Raw genomic sequence first — 7,839 nt, 5'->3', positions numbered from 1 at the left:
CATAAACACATCCATGCGTTTGGGGCTGTTCTTGAGGTTGAAGCAGAACATAGAACTGTAAGTGGTGATTTTTTAAATGTGATGCTTTAAAAAAATACCCGTGTGTCAATTATTCCCACAATTGTGTCCTAGGCTGTTAATTACAAACAGCTTCTCTCTGCCTCAGGTCTTCTGAGCCCCTTCCTGCCTCTGTGCCCATGAGCATGGGAACTTTGTCCAGCGTGGATCACACATATGGCCCAAGACAAACCTAGAAGCCTGGGGGACGGGTTGCTGGGTCAGGTGTTCATGGGATACAACTGAATCCTCAGGTGGGTGGGAATCACGGTCAAGGAGGGTAGTGAGTGGGAGGAAGCCAGAGGGCGGAGGGGGGACAGGCTGTCAGCAGGAGGCAGGTGAGACCAGGGCAGAGCCTGTGGTCCAGGAAGAGGCTGCCTCGAGTCCAACAGAAGGACCCTTAGCCCCTTTGCCTGCACGCATCCTTAGCGGTCTAAATCAACCCAAGGGACCAGTGCCCGCCAGCTACCAGGTAACTCCATCACTCAAAGCAGATGGCATTTTCTGGGATCCAAATACGTTTGCTGGTGGGCAGAGGCCCAGAGAGAGGCTTGATTCTAGCTGGCCAGGGAGAGACTGAGTTTCCAGAAAGGGAAGTGGGGCTACTGTGCCTCTTGGTGCCTCCAAATGCAGGCCAATCTCTCCACTCACCTTGTTCCCAAGACTCCCTCCTCCCTCCTCCTTCCCTTCTCCACCTCCCCCTGCCCTTTCCCTGCTTAGCTCACTATGTCCATTACTGGCCAGAGTTCTCCCAGAGGATTGCTTGTCACTCGTTCCTGCGTGTAAATGGAAGTGTTCGTGTGCACAAGCCACGTGTGCGTGCCTGTGTGTACTCCTGTGTGCCTGGATGTGTACGAACACACCTGGGTGTGCCTACACGTGAATCCTCCTTTCCGGGTGTTATTTTGCCAGTATTCCATATATCACCTGCACTGCGTGTTAAAATGACAGTCACTTACAACTGAAAAGTCCCTTGGAAGGCATTTCATTCAATCCTACGGGTGCTTCTCAGAGGGTCATTATTGTGTTTGGGTGGGGACAATTCCTGGATGGGACCAGCTCCCAACCCATTGCATTAGTGTCCCTGGTCCCAAAGCTCTAGCAGGGGCAAAACGTTAGGGGCACCCCACGTCAATGCAGCGACCAGAAATGGCCTTGCATGTCTCCAGCGTCTGCTGCAGGTGCGGCAGTAGGTCTCCAGGTCTCAGTGGCTGTTTTCTCCACGGAGTCCCTAAAGAGGGTCCTGCCTCTGTCTTAAAGTCCCAGGGATTGTAGCTGGCGACCTCCTGAAGCCACCTGCCTCATCTACAGACGGAAGCACCTGAGAGAAAGCCCCACCTCTCCAGTCCCTGTTCCTCCCTGGGGGGACCCCAAGCACTGACCCCACAACGCTCCTAGGAGGCCAGCTCTGGAGGCCGGAACTGCTGTGTGCTGGACCCCACAAACCAGAGATGCAGGTGTGTCTGGGAGGCTGATGGGGTTCTCAAAGACTCAAGGGGCTCACCCCAGAAGAGAAGAAGCCTGTCTGACCAGCTAGAAAGTTGCAGAAACAAAGTGCACAGTTCTGAGCTTGGCCAGGTGTTGTCCACAGGTACAGAAAGCTTGCCTTTCCGGCTTGCTGTTCCTCCACTCAGGTGAGGGGAGCCCTGCAGCCAGCGGCTGGTGGTGGGGTGCTGGGCGGCGTGGGGCGGTGAGGGCCTGGGTGGGGTAGGGGGCCCGGGGGGGGGGGCCGGGGATGCATGCTGTGCATGTCCTTTGGCGGCCCTACGCACTCTGTTGCCTTGGGTGTTGCTGAGGAGTGCAGGTGCGGGTTACGGAGTGGGCTGTGCACAGATGCTTCCCAATGCGGTACGGTGGTCCCAACTCCACTCCCCACCACTCTGCACAGTAGTCCAGTGGCTCCACGGCCCCCGGGCACCTCCTACAGATGAGACCCAGAGGACCCGGTCTCACTGTGCAAATCGTACCACACCTCACCTGGGGCAGAACTTTGCGCCTGATGAAAGTCCTTGACCCTTCCCTAATTAGCATTCCTGATCACAGGACCTGGGTGGTTTTAAGTAGGCTTTATTGAGATGAAGACTTCCTCTGGAAGTTAGAGCTATGCACAACACTAGCCTTCCTTCTGGAGACAGGCCAATGATGCTTACCCAGATTTTTAAAACCCAGTCTGACAATGATTATCTCATCGTTTTTTTCCATATTAAAAATTTCTACTCAGAGGACATCCTTCGACTGAATCTTTCCAAAGCGTCTCCCTTTGCAGCAGCTTTGAAATAAAACTGAAACTTGTGGTCGTTCCAGTGTCCGCATGCACCTTTCCACACGGCCACCTAGAGGACAGAGCAGGGTAAGAACACAGTTACCAAACAGAGATTGTGCGGGAAGATGATGCACAGCCGCACGGCTTCGCTTGCTTGTCCATAGCTTTTCAGTAAAGTTTCTGGGTTCCTGGTGGCCTGAAGTACCCCCTCCCCACCCCCAGCCACCTGTGGCACATTAAAAGGAGAAGCAAAACTCAAAACTCAACTATTCGGTAGCCTCCGCCAACTGCAGGTGAGACATTGAGGTAAAGGATCTGAAAATAAGGTTCGATTTACTTAAGTCTCATTTTGACCAGATTTCTCAGGTCTTCCCACGAATCCCTAACATGCTGTGAAGTGTCGCCCACTGGGGGATTGCCCACTGGGGTGTCCCAGGTGTAGCCACGACCCCACCCTTTGCAGGTGGCTGGGAGCCTCTACCCCAGGAGCGTGAAAGGGGGTAGGAGAAGGGAGGGGACAGGCCTGGGTCTCTACACCCAGAGTGTGGTTGGAGGGTGAGGGGCGTGGGTCTCTACCCCTGCAGCAGGGACGGTGGGAGGGGGTGCAGGTCTCCACCCCAGGAGTGTGGATGGGGGGAAAGGGCAGGCCTGGGTCTCTAACCCAGGAGCTCGGATCTGGGCAGGGGCGGGTCTCTACCCAGAGGGGCTGGCTTTCCAAATCACCTTGAACGCCCCAGTGCCACCTCCTGACTGTTCCACACGGGGCCTCAGACGGTTCACCTTCTCCTCCTGCCTCAGTGGCAGTTGGAAACCCGGCCCTGAGGCCCCAATTCGAGTGGGTGCTGGCCAGGAGCTTGGGTTCTGGAGGGGCGAGAGACAGGACCCCCCCCAGAAAGGGGCAAGAAGGCCCCCCGTGGAGTGTGGTCGTGGGACCCGAGGACGGGAAGCCCCGGGCACTCCCGTGAGGCGGCGGCTCCTCTAAAGGACCAGGCCTGTGAGTGGTCAGGCAGGGGTCTGTCTCCCCACTGCTGTGGGAGGACCGGCATGGTTGTCAGAGTTGGCACATTTCAGAAAAGGACACCCAATTAAATTTGAATTTCAGATAAGCCACTTTTTAAAAAGTATAAATAAAGTCCCATGCAATATTTGGGATATACTTATACTAAAAAATTATTCATGATCTGAATTGAGATTGGTCTGTCAACCCTACCAGAGAGACTAAGGTGCTTATTGCCGGTGCTCCTTCCTTTGGGACTGAGAACTGTGGGGGAGAGGGGCAGCTGAAAGAAACATGGGCCAAAGTCAGAGAAGGACCTAGAGCACGGAGACCTGGAATGGGCAACGGCCTCCAGGTCTGGTTGGCCACCTTCTGCTCTCAGGCGAGCAGCAAACACACCCTAGAACCCTGATTGGAGCCTGAGGTCAGTGGAACCCCATCTCCCCGTCCCCCGCTTCCAAGTCGCTGCTCTTTCTCCAGCTCCAGCTGCCCTGGCCACCAGGCCAACAGCCCACTCCCCAGTCCACGCTTCCCTGAGCCAGAGGGACGGGAGGGGGTGCCACGGAAGGAGCGAGACTAGGGTGGTTAATCAGGAGCAAAGCTACTCTGTGTTCCCTGTTCTCCAGGAAACCAGGAGCATGACACACCCCAGAGATGCTTTAACCTGCTGTGGCCAGACCGGCAGAGCGAACCATCCCTCAGTTAGCCCTGTGGCCGCTCCAGTCCTGTGGCCACTAGGAGGACATTCACCCCACAAACATTTCCTCATCTCCTCCGTCCATCCCACAAGCAAACCCCAGCTCCTCGTCTTCCGCCCTCACCCCTCTCCCCTGATGGCCTCTCTCCCTCCTCCACCTACCCCATCAGCCCTGCATGGCCACCTCTGATGTACCTCAGGCTCTGTGCCCCCAGGCCCCACTGCTTGGCTCACCCGCACTGCTGCAGCCCCCTCCCCGCCCTGCATGGACCCCAGCTCTACTTCCCACAAAAGCCAGCGTCATCTCACCACTCCCCTGCTGCAAATCCCTCCTTTGCATCTGAGGCCAAGTCCCAGCCCTCAGGACAGAAGCGCAGGACAAACCAGGGTGCCTGAATAAAGCAAGCCTCTTCAGGCTCCCAGGAGAAACTGTTACTCATCCCAGGTGAGGGGGCGGGGAGCCAGCTCCCGGGAGAGGGCCAGGCTGCTCAGCCACCTGGCATCCGCTGGGGTGGCGGGGGGGACACAGTGGCGCAGCCTGGGGTGGGGGCCAGACCCCACAGCGTGTACAAAACTGTGCTCTGGGTTTCTCTCTTAGATGCTCAGCCTCATCCATGACATAAGGAATGTAAATTAAAACGACAAGGTACCGTTTTTCACCTGTCAGGTTGGCAAAGCAGAAAACAACAAAAGTGAATGCACAGGTGTCTGAAAACAGGCACCACCACACATTATTAGTGGGGGAAGCTCCTGGTACGAGCCCTTTGGAGGGCAAGTGGTGATATCGATCCAACAATTAAATAAACCAATTCTGTCCAATTCCAATTCCAAATTCCAGAAATTCACCCCGCACGTATACAGGTGCCCAAAGACATACACAGTCTGCAGCAGGGTCTTCACGGAACCATTTTTCTCAGGTTCGGAACCTAAATAGGAGGCTAGTTAAATAAATTGGGCTCCAGTCATACAATTAAATATTATGTATTATTAAAAAGAATGAGGTGGGGAGGTACTAAAATTAAACAATATAATCAAGATTTGTTATGTGCAAAACCAAAGCACAGAGCAGCGGGTCCAGCACACAGAGTTTGTGTTTTTTTTTTTTCCCCTAGATTTTATTTATTTATTTATTTATTTTTAAAGCTTTTATTTATTTATCTGACAGAGAGAGACACAGTGAGAGAGGGAACAGAAGCAGGGGGAGCGGGAGAGGGAGCAGCAGGCTTCCCGCGGAGCAGGGAGCCCGATGTGGGGCTCGATCCCAGGACCCTGGGACCATGACCTGAGCCGAAGGCAGACGTTTAACGACTGAGCCACCCAGGCACCGCCAAAGTTTGTGCTTTAAAAAAAAAGGAACTATGGCAGTGCATCCTGGGTTGGTGTAGCCAGGGCGGCTCATGTCCTTTCCGCTGGTGTCCACTCACCGCCCACAGCCTTCGCGCCACTGCCCCGGGTCCCCACACCAGCCGCTCAGCATCACCCGGTGCCCTGCAGGGGCAGGACGAAGCCTGGGGCTCTATGGCCAGCCTCGGCGCTCCCGCAGTTTCCAGGCACACAGTGGTACCGCCAGGATCGTGATGCACCCCCTTTGACGTTAGAGGGAATCATGACCGCGTTCTTTATGTCCTGAAACTATGACAAGACTGACCCAGAAAAGCTCTCGGTCAATTCCCACTTTATGAAAGACCTGGGCTTAGACAGTTTGCACCAAGTGGAGATTGTCATGGCCGTGGAGGACAAATTTGGGTCTGAAATTCCTGATACAGATGCAGAGAAGTTAATGTGTCCACAAGAAATTATAGAGATCACATTGCAGATAAGAAAGATGTATATGAATAAAATGTCAGACCCCCTTTTTTCACTGAGAGAAGAGTCAGAAGATGCTGGTGGGTGTCTGGAAGTGACAACACGCTTTGGCATTATTGCTGCCTTTGACAGAGTAATTCTATTTAGACTTGTATTTAAACTGTCTCTTTTTCGCTTTGCAAATAAAATAAATTTAAAAAATAAAAACGAGTAACTGTCAGAGTAGGTCAAACAAACAAACAAATAAAAGTAACTGTTTGCTACGTATCAAATATCCCTGGAGAGATAAATAAGAAACAACCTGGGTCCTAGCCGGTGCTGAAATACAGCAATGGGAAAGATTTCCTTTAGTATTTTGTGAAATACTATCAAATTAACCAAAATATTAGAAATTCACATTTCATATATGTGTGTCATGTATGTGTGTATAAAATAATTTAAGAAGTAGGCTACTTTTTCTATCAGAGCGTGCCGTGACAGAAGGTGATGCGCACGTAATCTGCACGGCCCAGGGTCGACCCTGTCTCTTCCAGGCCTCAGGTTCCCGTCTATATGGTGGGAGTTTGGGACCAGAAGATGATTCCTGCGCTATTCCTAAATCTGAAGCTAAGCAACCGAGTAAGTACTGGGGGACGGTACAAAATGGCCTTGAGGAGACCGGGATGCAGCGCGTATCAGCTGAGGGACAGGGCACTCCTCTGGCTCCTGAGCAGGGGACCCACAGTCTGCCTTCCTGGCCTGAGAAGCCAGCTGTCTCCTGCAGATGTCAGGTCCCCAGGGCTGAGCAGCGTCTTCCCTCCCGTCACCTCTCTGCCCACCTGCCTCTGCCCGGGAGGCCCTGGGCTGGCCCTGGGGAGGAGCTAAAGACAGCAGGCTAACAGGTTCTGTGGGGCAGAGGGAAGGTGCTTACTTCCCCTTTGACGGAGGTCCTGGCCTCCCTGTGGCTCCCTCCCTACAGGATTGGGCTCTGCCCCCTTTACAGGTCGCTGGGGCCCTCCCTCACTCCTCCCTAAGCCACTCAAAAGAGGCAGCTCTTCTGACCCACCCAGCTCCTTCCTCTAACAGAGGATGTCTGTGCGGGAAGCTGGGAGGCCTGGGGTGCCCTGCACTGAGCCTCCCCGGGCAGGCAAGAGGAAGAGGAAGAAACCTGAGCTTCAGACTACGCTCAGAGGCCCCACCTCCCTCCACAGGCCCCTGCCAGGGCCAGTCCTGGGCTTTGCTCTGCTTTTACTGATGGGAACCAGACAGAGATGACAATAAAAATTAGAAGAGTCAAAGCCAGACTTGTTTCCTGCCCCGCATTCTCTCTCCTTTCTGCCTGGTTTTAGAATCGGTGGGCTTGTGTTTCTTTCTTTCTTTCTTTTTTTTTTTAAAGATTTTTATTTATTTGGCAGAGAGAGCACAAGCAGAGGGAGAGAGGGAGAAGCAGGCTCCCTGCTGAGCAAGGAGCCCGATGCGGGACTCGATTCCGGGACCCTGGGATCATGACCCGGGCCGAAGGCAGAGGCTTAACTGACTGAGCCACCCAGGCGCCCCTGAGGGCCTGTGTTTCTGTCCTAGGTCGGCTCTGGCTCCCTGACACAGTCCCTCTCCAGGGGCTTGGGTGGGCTGCACGCTCCTAGGTGCCCCCTGGGGGGTTCTGATGCAGGTGGTCGATGGACATTCCTGCTGAGCCTGCTCCCAGAAGCCAGGGGTCCGAAGGGAGCAAGTAGGAGGCTGGGAAATTGTCTTGGCACATAGAGCACGGGTTTTCAAGAGATGCTGGGTGACTACACCGTTAACAGGTCCACTATAAACCCTGTTTGGGAGAGATTATTATTGATAGCAGTTTACAATTGAGCAAACTGAGGCTCAAAGAAATTGAACCACTTACCCGTGGTTAGCCAGCTGAGCCTCACCCTGGCTTTGGAGTGGTGTCCTCACAGCGTGAGCCAGGGCAGGTGAGAGGGATGGAGAAGCGGTCCCCTTGCCGGCCCCTGTCCCATTCTGACACTGCCCTCTCTTTGACCCAGCAGGAAA

At 54.0% G+C, this 7,839-nt stretch overlaps 1 pseudogene; it reads left to right on the top strand.

Annotated features, from left to right (window-relative positions):
- LOC112817028 (acyl carrier protein, mitochondrial pseudogene) overlaps positions 1-5,853 on the top strand; it is an 11,911-nt pseudogene extending 6,058 nt beyond the window's left edge.
- The last annotated feature ends 1,986 nt before the right edge of the window (positions 5,854-7,839 follow it).

Source organism: Callorhinus ursinus, unplaced genomic scaffold (genome assembly GCF_003265705.2).
Source record: "Callorhinus ursinus isolate GAN/ISIS: 27379988/994484 unplaced genomic scaffold, GSC_fseal_2.0 scaffold43, whole genome shotgun sequence".
NCBI classification, from domain to species: Eukaryota; Metazoa; Chordata; class Mammalia; order Carnivora; family Otariidae; genus Callorhinus; species Callorhinus ursinus.
This window is presented reverse-complemented; position numbering and strand designations above follow the sequence as displayed.